Below are 19,396 nucleotides of genomic sequence, written 5' to 3' on the forward strand. Positions count from 1 at the left end.
AGGTTTAGCATCTTTATTTTCCATAAGATATTTTATAGCAGCATGATCGGTGTGAACGGTCACTTTGGAATAAACAATGTAGGATCTAAATTTATCACAAGCAAACACAACTGCTAAGAATTCTTTTTCAGTGGTAGCATAATTTTGTTGAGCACTGCCTAGAGTTTTACTAGCATAGTGGGTAGCATTTAGTTTCTTATCAACTTTTTGTCCTAGAACAACACCAATAGCATAACCACTAGCATCACACATAATTTCAAAAGGCAAATTCCAATCAGGTGGTTGAACAATAGGTGCAGAAATTAAGGCTTTCTTTAGTGTTTCGAAGGCTTCCAAACAATCATCATAAAAACAAAAGGGATATCCTTTTGCAAAAGATTTGTAAGAGGCCTAGAAATTTTAGAAAAGTCTTTGATAAATCTCCTATAGAAACCGACATGACTGAGGGAGTCCTGGATTAGGGGGTATCCAGACAGCCGAACTATATACATCGTCCGGACTATTGAAGCGTGAAGATACAAGACTCAAGACTTCGGCCCGTGTCCGGATGGGACTCTCCTTTGCGTGGAAGGCAAGCTTGGCGATCCGGATATTGTGTTTTCTTCCTTGTAACCGACTCCATGTAAACCCTAGCCCTCTCCGGTGTCTATATAAACCGGAGAGATTGGTCCTTAGAAGGCCGATCACAATCACAATCATACCATCATAGGCTAGCTCTTAGGGTTTAGCCTCTACGATCTCGTGGTAGATCTACTCTTGTACTACTCATATCTTTAATATTAATCAAGCAGGAAGTAGGGTTTTACCTCCATCGAGAGGGCCCAAACCTGGGTAAACATTGTTGGGGAACGTAGCAGAAATTCAAAATTTTCCTACGTGTCACCAAGATCTATCTATGGAGAAACCAGCAACGAGGGGAAGGAGAGTGCATCTACATACCCTTGTAGATCGCTAAGCGGAAGCGTTCAAGTGAATGGGGTTGAAGGAGTCGTACTGGTTGTGATTCAAATCACCGATGACCAAGTGCCGAACGGACGACACCTCCGCGTTCAACACACGTACAGCCCGGTGACGTCTCCCATGCCTTGATCCAGCAAGGAGAGAGGGAGAGGTTGAGGAAGACTCCATCCAACAGCAGCACAACGGCGTGGTGGCGATGGAGGAGCGTGGCAATCCAGCAGGGCTTCGCTAAGCACCACGGGAGAGGAGGAGTAGGGAGAGAGGTAGGGCTGCACCAAGAGGGAGAGAACTCATGTGTTGGCAGCCCCAAAACCTCAAGTATATATAGGGGGAAGGGGGGGCTGCGACCCCTTTAGGGTTTCCCACCCCAAGGGGTGCGGCCAGCCCTAGATGGGACTTGGGGAGGCGGCCAAGAGGGGGAGAGAGGGGAGGCGCCCACTAGGTGGGCCTTAAGGCCCATCTGGACTAGGGTTTTCCCCCTCCCACTCTCCCTTGCGCCTTGTCCCCCTTGTGGGGGGCGCACCGGCCCTCCTAGGGGCTGGTCCCCTCCCACACTTGGCCCACGCAACCTTCTGGGGCAGGTGGCCCCACTTGGTGGACCCCCGGGACCCTCCCGGTGGTCCCGGTACATTACCGATATCGCCCGAAACTTTTCCGGTGACCAAAACAGGACTTCCCATATATAAATCTTTACCTCCGGACCATTCCGGAACTCCTCGTGACGTCCGGGATCTCATCCGGGACTCCGAACAACATTCGGTAACCACATACAAGCTTCCTTTATAACCCTAGCGTCACCGAACCTTAAGTGTGTAGACCCTACGGGTTCGGGAGACATGTAGACATGACCGAGACGTTCTCCGGTCAATAACCAACAGCGGGATCTGGATACCCATGATGGCTCCCACATGTGCCACGATGATCTCATCGGATGAACCACGATGTCAAGGACTTAATCAATCCCGTATTCAATTCCCTTTGTCTAGCGGTATTTTACTTGCCCGAGATTCGATCGTCGGTATACCGATACCTTGTTCAATCTCGTTACCGGCAAGTCTCTTTACTCGTTCCGTAACACATCATCCCGTGATCAACCCCTTGGTCACATTGTGCACATTATGATGATGTCCTACCGAGTGGGCCCAAAGATACCTCTCCATTTACACGGAGTGACAAATCCCAGTCTCGATCCGCATAAAACAATAGATACTTTCGGAGATACCTGTAGGGCACCTTTATAGTCACCCAGTTACGTTGTGACGTTTGATACACCCAAAGCACTCCTACGGTATCCAGGAGTTACACGCTCTCATGGTCAAAGGAAGAGATACTTGACATTGGCAAAGCTCTAGCAAACGAACTACACGATCTTTGTGCTATGCTTAGGATTGGGTCTTGTCCATCACATCATTCTCCTAATGATGTGATCCCGTTATCAACGACATCCAATGTCCATAGCCAGGAAACCATGACTATCTGTTGATCACAACGAGCTAGTCAACTAGAGGCTCACTAGGGACATATTGTGGTCTATGTATTCACACGTGTATTACGATTTCCGGATAATACAGTTATAGCATGAATAAAAGACTATTATCATGAACAAAGAAATATAATAATAACACTTTTATTATTGCCTCTAGGGCATATTTCCAACAGTCTCCCACTTGCACTAGAGTCAATAATCTAGTTCACATTGCCATGTGATTAACACTCACAGGTCACATCGCCATGTGACTAATACCCAAGAGTTTACTAGAGTCAGTAGTCTAGTTCACATCACTATGTGATTAACACTCAATGAGTTTTATGTTTGATCATGTTGCTTGTGAGAGAGGTTTTAGTCAACGGGTCTGAACCTTTCAGATCCGTGTGTGCTTTACAAATCTCTATGTCATCTCCTAGATGTAGCTACCACGCTCTATTTGGAGCTATTCCAAATAACTGTTCTATTTGGAGCTATTCTAAATTGTTGCTCCATTATACGTATCCGGTATCTCTACTCAGAGCTATCCGGATAGGTGTCAAGCTTGCATCGACGTAACCTTTTACGACAAACTTTTTTATCACCTCCATAATCGAGAAAATTCCTTAGTCCACTAGTTACTAAGGATAACTTTGACCGCTGTCCTGTGATCCATTCTTGGATCACTCTTATACCCCTTGACTGACTCATGGCAAAGCACACTTTAGGTGCGGTACACAGCATAGCATACTGTAGAGCCTACGTCTTAAGCATAGGGGACGACCTTCGTCCTTTCTCTCTATTCTGCCGTGGTCGAGCTTTAAGTCTTAACTTCGTACATTACAATTCAGGCAAGAACTCCTTCTTTGACTAGTCCATCTTGAACACCTTCAAGATCATGTCAAGGTATGTGCTCATTTGAAAGTACCATTAAGTGTTTTGATCTATCCTTATAGATCTTGATGCTCAATGCTCAAGTAGCTTAATCCAGGCTTTCCATTGAAAAACACTTTCAAAATAACCCTATATGCTTTCCAGAAATTCTACGTCATTTCTGATCAACAATATGTCAACAACATATACTCATCAGAAATTCTATAGTGCTCCCACTCACTTCTTTGGAAATACAAGTTTCTCATAAACTTTGTATAAACCCAAAATCTTTGATCATCTTATCAAAGCGCACATTCCAACTCCGAGATGCTTATTCCAGTCCATGGAAGGATCGCTGGAGCTAGCATACCTTTTAGCATCCTTAGGATCGACAAAACCTTTCTGATTGTATCACATACAACCTTTCCTTACGTAAGTTGGTAAGGAAACTCGTTTTGTCATCCATCTGCCAGATTTCATAAATGCAGCTAATGCTAACATGAATCCGACGGACTTAAGCATCGCTACGGATGAGAAAATCTCATCGTAGTCAACTCCTTGAACTTGTGAAAAACTCTTCGCCACAAGTCGAGCTTCATAGACGGTGACATTACCGTCCACGTCCGTCTTCTTCTAAAAGATCCATTTATCTCAATGGCTTGCCGATCATCGGGCAAGTCCACCAAAGTCCATGCTTTGTTCTGATACATGGATCCTATCTCGGATTTCATGGTTTCTAACCATTTGTCGGAATTTGGGCCCACCATTGCTTCTCCATAGCTCGTAGGTTCATTGTTGTCTAGCAACATGACCTTCAAGACAGGATTACTGTACCACTCTGAAGCAGTACACATCCTTGTCACCCTACGAGGTACGGTAGTGACTTGATCCAAAACTTCATGATCACTATCATAAGCTTCTACTTCAATTGGTGTAGGTGCCACAGGAACAACTTCCTATGCCCTGCTACACACTAGTTGAAGTGACGGTTCAATAACCTCATCAAGTCTCCACCATCCTCCCACTCAATTCTTTCGAGAGAAACTTTTCCTCGAGAAAGGACCCGATTCTAGAAACAATCCTTTATTGCTTTCGGCTCTGAGACAGGAGGCATACCCAACTGTTTTTGGGTTGTCCTATGAAGATGTATTTATCCGCTTTGGGTTCGAGCTTATCGGCCTGAAACTTTTTCACATAAGCGTCGCAGCCCCAAACTTTTAAGAAACGACAACTTAGGTTTCTCTAAACCATAATTCATACGGTGTCATCTCAACGGAATTACGTGGTGCCCTATTTAAAGTGAATGTGGTTGTCTCTAATGCCTAACCCATGAACAATTGTGGTAATTCGATAAGAGACATCATGGTATGCATCATATCCAATAGGGTGCAGTTATGATGTTCGGACACACCATCACACTATGGTGTTCCAGGCTGTATTAGTTGTGAAACAATTTCCACAATGTCTTAATTCTGTGCCAAACTCGTAATTCAGATATTCATCTCTATGATCATATCATAGATATTTTTATCCTCTTATCACGACGATCTTCCAACTTCACACTGAAATTACTTGAACCTTTCAATAATTCAGACTCGTGATTCATCAAGTAAATATACTCAACATCTACTCAAATCATCTGTGAAGTAAGAACATAATGATATTCACTGCATGCCTCAGCACTCATTGGACTGCACACATCAAAATGTGTTGCTTCCAACAAGTTGCTATCTTGTTCCATCTTACTGAAACCGAGGCTTTTCAGTCATCTTGTCCATGTGGTATGATTTGCATATCTCAAGTGATTCAAAATCAAGTGAGTCTAAACGATCCATCTGCATGGAGTTTCTTCATGCGTATACACCAATAGACATGGTTCGCATGTCTCAAACTTTTCAAAAACGAGTGAGTCCAAAGATCCATCAACATGGAGCTTCTTCATGCGTTTTATACCAATATGACTTACATGGCAGTGCCACAAGTAAGTGGTACTATCATTACTATCTTATATCTTTTGGCATGAAAATGTGTATCACTACGATCGAGATTCAATAAACCATTCAGGTTTAATACTAATCTTGATGGTAGAGGGAGCATGCGATGTTTGATCACATCAAACTTGGAAACACTTCCAACACATATCGTCAGCTCTCCTTTAGCTAGTCTCCGTTTATTCCGTAGCCTTTTATTTCGAGTTACTAACACTTAGCAACCGAACCGGTATCTAATACCCTGGTGCTACTAGGAGTACTAGTAAAGTACACATTAACATAATGTATATCCAATATACTTCTATCGACTTTGCCAGCCTTCTCATCTACCAAGTATCTAGGGTAATTCTGCTCCAGTGGTTGTTCCCCTTATTACAGAAGCACTTAGTCTCGGGTTTGGGTTCAACCTCGGGTTTCTTCATTGGTGCAGCAGCTGATTTGCCGTTTCATGAAGTATCCCTTCTTTCCCTTGCCCTTCTTGAAACTAGTGGTTTCATCAACCATCAACAATTGATGCTCCTTCTTGATTTCTACTTTCGCGATGTCAAACAACGCGAATACCTCAAGGATCATCATCTCTATCCTTGATATGTTATAGTTCATCACGAAGCTCTAGCAGCTTGGTGGCAATGACTTTGGGGAAACATCACTATCTCATCTGGAAGATCAACTCCCACTCGATTCAAGTGATTGTTGCACTCAGACAATCTGAGCACAAGCTCAACGATTGAGCTTTTCTCCCTTAGTTTGCAGGCTAAGAAAATCGTCGGAGGTCTTATACCTCTTGCCATGGGCACGAGCCTGAAATCCCAATTTCAGCCCTCAAAACATCTCATATGTTTCGCGATGTTTCCAAAACATCTTTGGTGCCTCAATTCTAAACCGTTTAACTGAACTATCACGTAGTTATCAAAACGTGTATGTCAGATGTTCGCAACATCCACAGACAACGTTCGAGGTTCAACACACTGAGCAGTGCATTAAGGACATAAGCCTTCTACTGTCCGCATAATTGCTACTTTCAACTTTCAAACTATATTTTCTCTAGGAACATATCTAAAACAGTAGAACTAAAGCGCGAGCTACGACATAATTTGCAAAAGGTCTTTTGACTATGTTCAGGATAATTAAGTTCATCTTATGAACTCCCACTCAGATAGACATCCCTCTGGTCATCTAAGTGATTACATGATCCGAGTCAACTAGGCCGTGTCCGATCATCACGTGAGATGGACTAGTCATCATCGGTGAACATCTTCATGTTGATCGTATCTACTATACGACTCATGCTCGACCTTTCGGTCTCCATGTTCCGAGGCCATGTCTGCACATGCTAGGCTCGTCAAGTTAACCCTAAGTGTTTTCGCTGTGTAAAACTGTCTTACACCCGTTGTATGTGAACGTAAGAATCCATCACACCCGATCATCACGTGGTGCTTAGAAGCGACGAACTGTAGCAACGGTGCACAGTTAGGGGAGAACACTTCTTGAAATTTTGTAAGGGATCATCTTATTTACTACCGTCGTTCTAAGCAAACAAGATGCATAAACATGATAAACATCACATGCAATCAAATAGAGTAGTGACATGATATGGCCAATATCATATAGCTCCTTTGATCTTCATCTTCGGGGCTCCATGATCCTCTTGTCACCGGCATGACACCATGATCTCCATCATCATGATCTCCATCATCATGTCTTCATGAAGTTGTCACGCCAACGACTACTTCTACTTCTATGACTAACGCGTTTAGCAATAAAGTAAAGTAGTTTACATGGCGTTCTTCAATGACACGCAGGTCATACAAAAATAAAGACAACTCCTATGGCTCCTGCCGGTTGTCATACTCATCGACATGCAAGTCGTGAATCCTATTACAAGAACATGATCAATCTCATACATCACATATCATTCATCACATTCTTCTTGGCCATATCACATCACAAAGCATACCCTGCAAAAACAAGTTAGACGTCCTCTAATTGTTGTTGCATGTTTTACGTGGCTGCTATGGGTTTCTAGCAAGAACGTTTCTTACCTACGCAAAACCACAACGTGATATGCCAATTGCTATTTACCCTTCATAAGGACCCTTTTCATCGAATCCGTTCCGACTAAAGTGGGAGAGACTGGCACCCGCTAGCCACCTTATGCACCAAGTGCATGTCAATCGGTGGAACCTGTCTCACGTAAGATTACGTGTAAGGTCGGTCCGGGCCGCTTCATCCCACAATACCGTCGAAACAAGATTGGACTAGTAACGGTAAGCATATTGAACAAAATCAACGCCCACAACTACTTTGTGTTCTACTCATGCAAAGAATCTACGCAATAGACCTAGCTCATGATGCCACTGTTGGGGAACGTAGCAGAAATTCAAAATTTTCCTACGTGTCACCAAGATCTATCTATGGAGAAACCAGCAACGAGGGGAAGGAGAGTGCATCTACATACCCTTGTAGATCGCTAAGCGGAAGCGTTCAAGTGAACGGGGTTGAAGGAGTCGTACTCGTTGTGATTCAAATCACCGATGATCAAGTGCCGAACGGACGGCACCTCCGCGTTCAACACACGTATAGCCCGGTGACGTCTCCCATGCCTTGATCCAGCAAGGAGAGAGGGAGAGGTTGAGGAAGACTCCATCCAACAGCAGCACAACGGCGTGGTGGCGATGGAGGAGCGTGGCAATCCAGCAGGGCTTCGCTAAGCACCACGGGAGAGGAGGAGTAGGGAGAGAGGTAGGGCTGCACCAAGAGGGAGAGAACTCATGTGTTGGCAGCCCCAAAACCTCAAGTATATATAGGGGGAAGGGGGGGCTGCGACCCCTTTAGGGTTTCCCACCCCAAGGGGTGCGGCCAGCCCTAGATGGGACTTGGGGAGGCGGCCAAGAGGGGGAGAGAGGGGAGGCGCCCACTAGGTGGGCCTTAAGGCCCATCTGGACTAGGGTTTGCCCCCTCCCACTCTCCCTTGCGCCTTGGCCCCCTTGTGGGGGGCGCACCGGCCCTCCTAGGGGCTGGTCCCCTCCCACACTTGGCCCACGCAACCTTCTGGGGCAGGTGGCCCCACTTGGTGGACCCCCGGGACCCTCCCGGTGGTCCCGGTACATTACCGATATCGCCCGAAACTTTTCCGGTGACCAAAACAGGACTTCCCATATATAAATCTTTACCTCCGGACCATTCCGGAACTCCTCGTGACGTCCGGGATCTCATCCAGGACTCCGAACAACATTCGGTAACCACATACAAGCTTCCTTTATAACCCTAGCGTCACCGAACCTTAAGTGTGTAGACCCTACGGGTTCGGGAGACATGTAGACATGACCGAGACGTTCTCCGGTCAATAACCAACAGCGGGATCTGGATACCCATGATGGCTCCCACATGTTCCACGATGATCTCATCAGATGAACCACGATGTCAAGGACTTAATCAATCCCGTATTCAATTCCCTTTGTCTAGCGGTATTTTACTTGCCCGAGATTCGATCGTCGGTATACCGATACCTTGTTCAATCTCGTTACCGGCAAGTCTCTTTACTCGTTCCGTAACACATCATCCCATGATCAACCCCTTGGTCACATTGTGCACATTATGATGATGTCCTACCGAGTGGGCCCAGAGATACCTCTCCGTTTACACGGAGTGACAAATCCCAGTCTCGATCCGCATAAAACAATATATACTTTCGGAGATACCTGTAGTGCACCTTTATAGTCACCCAGTTACGTTGTGACGTTTGATACACCCAAAGCACTCCTACGGTATCCAGGAGTTACACGCTCTCATGGTCAAAGGAAGAGATACTTGACATTGGCAAAGCTCTAGCAAACGAACTACACGATCTTTGTGCTATGCTTAGGATTGGGTCTTGTCCATCACATCATTCTCCTAATGATGCGATCCCGTTATCAACGACATCCAATGTCCATAGCCAGGAAACCATGACTATCTGTTGATCACAACGAGCTAGTCAACTAGAGGCTCACTAGGGACATATTGTGGTCTATGTATTCACACGTGTATTACGATTTCCGGATAATACAGTTATAGCATGAATAAAAGACTATTATCATGAACAAAGAAATATAATAATAACACTTTTATTATTGCCTCTAGGGCATATTTCCAACAAACATCGTGTCCCTCGCTTCCTGTTACCATCAGCCTGAGACGCACAGATCGGGACCCCCTACCCGAGATCCACCGGTTTTGACACCGACATTGGTGCTTTCATTGAGAGTTCCTCTGTGTCGTCGCTGCAGGGTTTGATGGCGCCTTCAATCGTCAACAACACGGTCCAGGGGGAGACTTTTCTCCCCGGACAGATCTTCGTGTTCGGCGGCTTCGCACTGCGGGCCAATTCGCTTGGCCATCTGGAGCAGATCGATAGCTACGCCCCTGGCCACCAGGTCAGGTTTGGAAACTTGAACTACACAGCGGATATTCACGGAGACTTGATCTTCGACGGATTTGGGCCTGCGCCAGGAGCGCCAAACAGTCACGATGAGCACGGCTTAGACCTACTGTCAGACAAAGCTTGGGATATCATCCCTACAGTAGCCTTGGCTCTAAATCTGGAGCAGGTTGCGTTGCCTAAGGACGGAGGGATGGACCCCGCCCCGCAGGCCGCACACTCATCGGAGGTGGAGCTGAACACAGGTCTCACCTCAGCGGAAGCCTGTAACCCCTGGCCCCCGGACTCGTATCCGGTTGTTGGTTCCGGTCCGCACGCCCTCGAGCCAGCCGAGCCAGGTTGGGCTCCGGTAATGGAGTTTACCGCTGCAGACATCTTCCAGCACTCGCTCTTTGGCGACATGCTGAACTCATTAAATTCTCTCTCTTTGTTAGGAGGCTCTGTGACGAACTATGTCCAGCTTGAGTGGGAAGCGGGCGATAAAGGAATTCACTGCCCACCCACCACCCACTTCATTGCCACGGTCGATGATTTAGCCGACGTGCTTGACTTCGACTCCGAAGACATCGACGGTATGGACGATGATACAGGAGAATTACAGGAGCCACCGCTCACAGGGCGGTGGACGGCCACCTCCTCATACGATATATACATGGTGGACACTCGGAAGGAAACCAATGGCGACGAGGCAGCAGAGGGTAACCCCTTAGGAGGAAAAGCAAAGCATGGGCGTCTTCGGCGCCGCTCCAAGCCCCGCCACATCAACACCGGCCCCGGAGATGAAAGCAATCCGGATGGTGCCGAAGAGGAATACAGCCCTGATCAGCATACCTTCAAGCAAGCCGGCCCGGCCACGGTGGGATACTTGGAGAGGGACAACTATACACCCCCCCTCCGAAGATGAGGTAAGCCTCGGCAATGACGAATTCGGCGTGCCTAAAGATCCAGTGGAACAAGTTCGCCTCAAGCGACGGGTCATGGCCACGGCAAGGAGCCTGCAAAGGAAGCAAGAGCAGCTTAAAGCTGACCAGGATCTGCTAGTGGATAGGTGGACCAAGATCCTGGCCACCAAAGAGTATGGACTCGACCGCCCTAACAAGGGGCATACGCGGCACAACTGGCTACCCCAACCTAAGCAGGAGAACCAAAGGCACACACCCCGACATCCACACATCACTACGGTCCAAGACAGTAAGAACGATACACGAAGAGGCATCCTTAAGCCTCGGCGCAATGGTCATAACGTCAAGTCAAGGAAGCTGGTGCCAAGTCCAGCAACTCCCAGTCCGGTGAACGGACAAAGAATAGCTCAAGCCTATTCGGCCCGAGCCACACACTCGATCAACCGTGTGAAATTCACGGTACTCCTAGAAGGACGACAAAGCATACCAATAGAGAATGCCGAATCCTCAAAACAAAACGACCGGTCGTGTGTCGGAAACAATGAGGGAGGCGTCTAGTCAAGAGACCCCCCAGAACATAAAAGTACGGCCGATCATCCCCGATCACACTTACCACATCAATTCAATTGCCGTACCCCTAGACCTAGTAGTCCGGGGGCTCCATAACACACAAAGCCCCCACAGGTATGAAACCACAAATAACATCTTCTAAAGGATGCCAGGTGCAAAGGCCAAGTTTATTGGCCCACCACCCTAACGATTGTTTTTGAATCACCAAAAAATGCCACGCCAAAGAGTAATTCTTCGACACCTTCCCCTCATACGGTAATTTACCATATGCTAACGGGACGAACCACGTTGACTAGATTCCACGTGATAAACCATTAGGCCAACACCGTGTGATATAATCACGCCCACGGGCAAGGCCGGACCCCGCCCTTAGAGCGGAAATCATACAGCTGCCGGAGTAGCGAGTCGCGCATGCCTATCAAAATTTTGATATGACAACCAACTATACAGACACCAACTGAGGAGTCCGCGCAACTTCACGGTATAACGGCTGGGTTTACCAAGGTCCGATCAGGAACCCTTAGACCAACCACAAAAGGACGTCCAGCTGCATCCAAGCATTTGCCTTTACAAACTAACTTTAACGCAGAACAGGATTGGCGGCGTGGAATCAGCCCGGACACACAATGGCAGGAACATGCAGGTAGAAGGCAGTTCGGATTCACTCTTGATCCACTCACAACCCCCTCCAGTCCGGCCATCACAGGTTCCGCCAAAAAACACCTCTTTTCATAATCATACATTGTACTCATATGCATAGACATATCATCCTACTACAATGCGTAGACTTAAATAACACTTACCGGCCGTCGTTTATCATCGACACCTCTTTGCCAAAAAATGGCAACCACGCTTCGTGTTACGCCCAGTTATGCCAGGGGCTTCACAATACGGCAATAAAGTCCGACCACCTTTTCGGTCGCTCGGCACCCCAAACTTATAGCACTATATGCATCAGCTCTGAATCATGTCTTGGGTCATTGGTTGGGTTTGTCCGGCTCCCATGTTTTGGTACCTTACGTTCCGTTCTATCGGCTAAGGTAGCGCTGGGAGAACTACTGCGATTGTGTCCCGGTTCTGCCGGACGAGCACCTCGGTAGAGAAAGCCGAAAACCGACTGTCATGATGCAGCGAGAGCTGGTCAGCTGTTCGAGAGGTTGTAAAATCCTTAAAGATTTATTCCGCACAATGCCATTATAAATGCAGAGTGCGACGGATCGGTTTTCTGATCAGGCGCCAATAGAGCCCCTAGTCCGGCCTTCCGAGCACTAGGGGACGCGCCGACCATACTCGAATTCCTATGGCTAAGTGAGAATAATAAAGCCTTATAGTCCGATTGCCTGGTTCGTGGTGAGAAACACCTCCTTAAAAGGACCCAACTATGGGATAAAGAGTGTTCAGATATATCCCGAACACCCCCGTATTCTTTTTACGTGGGGGCAGAAGCCGACGACTGGCCAACTCTCAGGATTTACATACAATAAACAGCCGCACAGGAAGAACATATGTTCAAACAAAACAGGCAATATATAATAAAAATGCCATTATCCCATATTACGAAAAGTGGCATGAATGCCCTCAGGGAAATATAATGTCTTTGGCACACTGCGGGCCCCTTTTAGTACACCTTCATAGTACAGCTCGGGCTTGCGGTGCTCCTTACCCTCCGACGGCCCCTCAGTCATCAGCTTCTCCGCGTCAAGCTTCCCCCAATGCACTTTTGCACGGGCAAACGCCATGCGCGCACCTTCTATACAGATTGATCGCTTGATAGCGTCAAGCCGAGGACAGGCGCCCACAATCCGCTTCACGAGTCCGAAGTAACTGCTTGGAATTGGCTCCGCAGGCCACAGCCGGACAATCAAGTCCTTCATGGCTAGTTCGGCCGCCTGGTGCAGTTCGACCAGCTGCTTCAGCTGATCGATAAAAGGCACCGGATAGTTCGATGCCAAATACTGCGACCAGAAATTCCTCTCCGCAGACTTCTTCTCCTCGGTCTGATAAAATTGGGCGGCATCTGATATGCTGCGAGGTAGATCCGCAAACGCCCCTGTAAAAACAAGAATTCAGCTTGTCGCTTAGAGTTCTCCCCGCTATCATGTAAACATGGCCATGAATACAGCAGGCCTTACCAGCCACAACTTTCCGGGCCTCCTGAATGTCCCGTACAGCACCTCGGGCTTCTTCCCGAGCATCTTCCACGGCTTGGATAGCTTGGGCGAGTTCGGATTCTTTCCCTACCAGACTCTGCTCCAAGCCCTCGCTTTTCTTCACAGCCTCCTGGAGCTCCCGCTCGGCTGTGATGACCTTGGCCTCGTGTTTTTCACGAAGCGCCTGCTCGGCGACAACCTTCTCGTTGGCATCAGCCACAGCCTTCTTCAGGGCCTCATATTCGGCACTCGCTCCTAGGGCATACAACAAAAATACTTTTCAATAGGCACAATTACTCATTCGTGCCTAATGCAAGACAATGTTTCAACATACCTTGCTTATCCTCTAATTGCTTCTTCACACGACCAAGTTCTTCCTTGGCCCGTTCTAGGCTCTGCTTCAGTTCGGACATTTCCGCATTATGAGCGGACGTCTTCTCCGCACACGTCTGTTTTCAAACAAAGAGGTACACGTCATTAACAAAGGATTTGATCCCTTGCCCAGCTCCCTCTCTTTTGCCGGACAGTGTATCAGGGGCTACTGCTCATATTATGATAATTTCTCAAAGGTTTCTCAGAAACCATACCTCAAAAGCCTTTATAAGGCCAAGGCAGGACTCATTCAGCCTGCTTTTGGCAGACTGAATCTTTCCAACCACCGCACCCATGAGGGTCCGATGTTCATCGATGATAGACGCGTTCTTTAACGCTGTCGATAGACCGCCCGGCAGCTCTGCATGGACAGAGTTTACCGGAGGAGTAGGCAAACCTCCCTCCATTGAAGGTGGCCGCTCGCCCGATCCTGGAGCCTTAGAGGTCTCTAGGACCTTATCCGGCTGTGGTCCGAACCCAAGATCGCCCCCATCGTCGACACGCCGTGGGGCCACTGCCCCCACGTGTCCGGCTCCAGAGACATGCCTCTCCTGGTCTGGGTCTCTTTGGGACGACACCTCGGTGTCACGCCTGGACTTTGGAGAAGGAGCCTCCGGGGGTGTCTCGCTTGCCACGGCATCCGAGCTCAGTGAATCCTCCGATGAGGACTGTCCGGCAGGAGACCTCGCCAGGCTACACGAGATATGGCGATAGTTAAAACTATTGTACCCAGATGGCCCAGGACGCATAGACGCATTCGGATTTTGGTTACTTACGATTTTTCCAGGGGCTGGGCCCTGTGATCCCACTCCGGGTTGTTGTCGGCAACCGTGGTGGATGCCTCTGGATGAGAACCTCTCCCCCTCTTGGGCGATTTGGCCTCCAGGGACGGGGAAGCTGCACGCTTCTTCCCACCTTCAGAGTGAGGCTCGTCCTCCTCTGCTTCCTCCTCTTCGTCTTCCGAAGAAGGAGCTTTTTTTTTACTATACATAGTAGGGCAAAACCCCACTGCAATTTTTATATTATATCAGCAAAGAGATCCAGCAATACAAAAAGGCTTGAGATAAGCCAAGAAACAAGAAGAAAGAAAGAAAGAAAGAAAGAAAGAGAAAAAGAAGCTACTAGCTAACAGCTACTAAAAAACAAAAGATTACAGGACAAGGTTGTCAAGCCAGAGACAGAAATCTCTAGCATAGCTCTTCTTAATTCTGAATCTTAGCAAATTGAGTTCCTCCCAAGAAGATGCCTTTCCATCCTTGAATGCTTGGTTGAATGTCTTGAAAAATGAGATTGTTCCTAGTGATCCAGATGGCCCATGAAGCCATGATGATGATTTCCATGAAGAAAGGCACATGAAGTTTTAGTTTTAGATCAGCAAAAGCCTCAAGAACTGAGGCATTGGCCTGCCTAGTGGGACAAATCATATCCCAACACTGCGCAGCAAAAGGACATGTCCAAAAGAGGTGTTGAAGTGTTTCCTCCTGCTGGCAATGTTTACAACACAATTGTAATTGTCCAAGTGAAAAGTTTTCCTTCTAAGGAGATTCCTGGTATTGAGTCTGTCATGTAGTAATCTCCAAAAGAACACCTTGTGCTTGGGTTGACAAGAGCTATTCCAGATCCAGTTAAATTGTTGTGGCACTATTTTAACTCCCATCATCAGTTTATATGCCTTTGCAACTGAGAATTGACCACTTCCCCAAATATAGCTCCAGGTATCAGTACATTCCAGATATTCAGAACCCCTCAAAGCTATACAAATGTCTTCCATTGCTTCAAATTCTTGGAATGCTTCCACTGTCAATGGTAAGTGAAAGAGATCCTCCAGAAATTCAGTGTAAATAATGGTATACATAGTGGAGTTCCTATTATTCACAAAAGAAAAGAGATGAGGGAACATGTCTTGCATGCAAGCTGAGTGCCAAAGGTCAGACCAGAAAAAGGAACTTTTGCCATCTCCAATGTGGCATCTGGCCATGGATTTGAAATTGTCAATGAGCTTAAGATTAGCTTTCCACCAGAAAGAACCTATCCAATTGTTGCCAGGCAGTGAATCAGCACTGTAATGTGCTTCCCAGATCAAGTTAACCCATGGAATGTTGTGTCTGTTATAAAACTTGTGCAGATTCTTGAGCAGCAGAGCTTTGTTTTGGACAAAGATATCCATCACTCCCAATCCTCCTTGGTCCTTTGGCCTACAGACAGTACTCCAAGCCACCATGGCAGGCCTATGATCCTCCAAATCAGGGCCTCTCCAGAGGTAGTGCCTCAACAGTTTAATAGCTTGAGTTTTAATGGTGACAGGTACATCAAGACATCCCATAAGGTAAATCAACAAAGAGTTAAGCACAGATTTTACCAACAAAAGTCTTCCAGCCATGGTCAAAAAAGATGATAGGCCCATAAGCTTCTTCTGTAGTCTTATGACCATAGGTAAACATTGCTCAACAGTTGGTTTATAAATACCCAGAGGTGCACCCAAATATTGGATGGGAAAGAATTCCCTTTTACAATGGAAAGTATTCATCAGAATTTCAACTTTCTCTTCAGGTACATTGAGTGGGATGAGGCTAGATTTAGAGTAATTAACTTTCAGTCCAGTAGCATCAGCAAAAGTATTGAGAGGGCCTTGAGGCAGTGAAGTTGTTTGGCATCTGCTTGAAGGAGGACCAAAGTGTCATCTGCATATTGCACTATTGGGAAATCAGGGCAAGAGTTCACTTGCAGTGGTGAAGAAAGCAAACCCATTTGCATGGCCTTGTTGAGGATTAACTGAAGAAGATCTGTAGCAAGCACAAAGAGAAGTGGTGACAGAGGGTCTCCTTGTCTCACACCTCTGAGGCAATAGATTTTTTTACCAGGCACACCATTAAGCAGTATGGCAGAAGAGGCAGAAGTGAACATCATTTTGATCCAGTTAATCCATCTATCTCCAAAGCCTTTAGCTTTTAAAATATCCAGAATTGCCTGATGTTCAATGGTGTCAAAAGCTTTTTCAAAGTCCAATTTCAACACAATAATCTCTTCCTTTGATTTATGGCATTGATGCAAATATTCATAAGCCCATCCCAAGCAGTCATGGATAGATCTCTCTTTGAGGAAGCCATATTGATTAATGTGGACCAGCTTTAAGATGACTTTCTGTAACCTGTTTGCCAACAGTTTAGTGACTAGCTTGAGACAACAATTAAGGAGGGAGATTGGACTATAATCATTTGCTGTGAGAGGAGAATTTCCTTTTGGAATAAGAGTAATGAATGAGGTGTTCAAACTTTCCAGAGAGATTTGTCCAGCATGGAAGTCAGAAATGAATTTGAGCACATCTCCTTTAATTATGTCCCAACAAGCTTTAAGAAACTCATTATTGAAGCCATTAGGACCAGGTGATTTATCCATAGGTAATTCTTTTACAACATCATTGATTTCTTCCTCAGAAAAAGGCAGTTCCAAGGACTCAAAAAGTGTGGGATCCTATCTCTGTTGAAACAATGACTCCAAGTCAAAATGCATGGAAGTTTTGTGAGAAGTCCCCATTCTTTTCTTATATGTATCCCATAGAATAGCAGCTTTCCCAGCATGATCAGATATGTCAACTTGATCCTCATTTTGCAAGACAGCAATATGATTATGCCTGTGATTGATAGAGGCCTTGGTATGAAAGAATTTGGTATTTTCATCCCCAAACTTTACCCCTTTAATTTTTCCCCACTGCTTCCAATATATCTTTTGGTTCCTCAAAAGAACTAGAAGATGTTCTTTAAGGAGAATCCTACAATTCCATTCATAAGTGTCCAAAGCTCTAAACTCCTCAAAAAAGTCCCAAAGAAAAATGAGTTCATTGATTTTAGCAATTTGGGCTTTCAGACAAGCTAGAGATCTGGCCCACAACTTCAAAGCTCTTCTTAAATTTTTAAACTTTGCATTCAAACATTTGACTAAATCAAGGTTCCCAACTGGAATATTCCAAGCAGCATGAACCACCTGTTTGAAGTCTGAGTGCTGCAACCAATAGTTCTCAAATCTAAAGACTTTTGCTTTGGGAATTGAGGTACCAACTTTGATTACACATGGAAAATGGTCTGAAGTTGGTTTTGCAAGAGATAGCACCATAGTGTTTGGGAATGTGGTCATCCAAGAAGCTGAAGTGAAGAACCAATCAAGTTTAACCAGCAGAGGATTTTGCTGCATGTTACTCCAGCTGAATTTCCTTCCATGCAAAGGTAGCTCCACTAAGCCTTGATTACTAATTGCTTCATTGAACATGAGCATCTCATTAACATCTCCACCAGGTCTATTTCTGTCTGATGGGGCCCTCATGAAATTGAAATCTCCCATAATAATCCAGTCTACATCATCAGGCATATGAATATTCAAAAACCACTAAATGAACTCAATTTTGTCCTGTGGGTCACAAGGACCATAAATATTGGTGAGAAGCCAGGACTGATTGGAGAGCAAACTTGTGAACTGGATGGAGAGTGAAAATCTGTTTTGAGAAATTACTTCTCCAGTAAAGAGAGAGCCATTCCAAGCCACTAGGAGACCCCCTGAAGCTCCAACAGAAGGAAGGAAAGCAAACTTATTGATTCTATTGGGACAGAAATTTTTTATGTAAGCAACATCAAAGTTTTCTCTCGTAGTTTCTTGTAAGCACAGGATATTGCAGTCACTCTCATCAATTTTCTGCCTTCAAGCTAGCCATTTATCCTGTGAATTCATCCCTCTAATGTTCCAGTTCAGAATGTTCCAACTTCTATTTGTGTTATTCATGGAGACAAAGATGTGAACTACCCCAGAGGTCAAGCACCAGCACTTGACACATAATTAAAGTGGATAAAATATTTGCAGATAGTCTGAACCAGAGCATATGACAAAATCAGCAATACATCCAAGTAGCATACATCATAGAGGTGCCATTGAGATAGAAAATCTCCAGAGCAAAGAGTTGCTTAAAGAACCAACACTCCATAATTACAACATATAAAGGATTATCCAAAAGAGCACATGAAGCTCCACCCATACTACCCCCCCAACCACTAGTCCAATGAAGTCTGTAAATCATCATGAAGATGCTGGTGTGTTATCCTCTCCAGTGGCCAAGGGCAGCTTGACCAAGTTCTCCTCAAGCTTTCTTCTTGGCTTCTTGGCCAGCTTGTCCTCCAGCTCCCCCTCAGCAACCTTACAGAAAGAGGCAGTGAGATTTCTAACAACTGAATTTTGAATGACAGGAGGAATAGCATGACAAGGCAGACAACTAGTATTTGAGCAAGAGTTCCTTTTATATCCATCATTCACTTTTTTAATTCTGTCACTTCTCCTTACCTTCGTTTCCACTAAGGGGGTTTTACCACTCCTTCTCTTCATGAGGTTATCAGTGCCAAAAGGCTGCAGAAGAGCTTGGGACTCCAAATCTTGCATGTTGGAAGCCACCTCAACATTCTCCTTGCCCTTATCCTTTGCAAGATGTTCCTCCAAGGCAATGGCCTGACAAATAGGAGCATGTGAAGCAGGGCATTTAGCAGGTATATGAAACAGTATAGCTTGCTCCATGTTCTCAACAGCAGAGAAAAGTTCCCACATCCTAGACTTAAGCATGTTCACAGTCCAGTCAAACTTATCAGGAGTCAACAGAAGGTGGACAATGAAATTAAACCAACTTACAGGAATGTTGGCAGAAAATGAGCTTTGCTTAT

At 45.9% G+C, this 19,396-nt stretch overlaps 1 pseudogene; it reads right to left on the minus strand.

The window, feature by feature from the left end:
• The window catches only part of LOC119367791, a 143,523-nt pseudogene continuing 124,127 nt past the window's right edge, over positions 1-19,396 (minus strand).

The sequence above is a fragment of the Triticum dicoccoides genome, chromosome 2B (assembly GCF_002162155.2).
Source record: "Triticum dicoccoides isolate Atlit2015 ecotype Zavitan chromosome 2B, WEW_v2.0, whole genome shotgun sequence".
Classification (NCBI taxonomy): Eukaryota; Viridiplantae; Streptophyta; class Magnoliopsida; order Poales; family Poaceae; genus Triticum; species Triticum dicoccoides.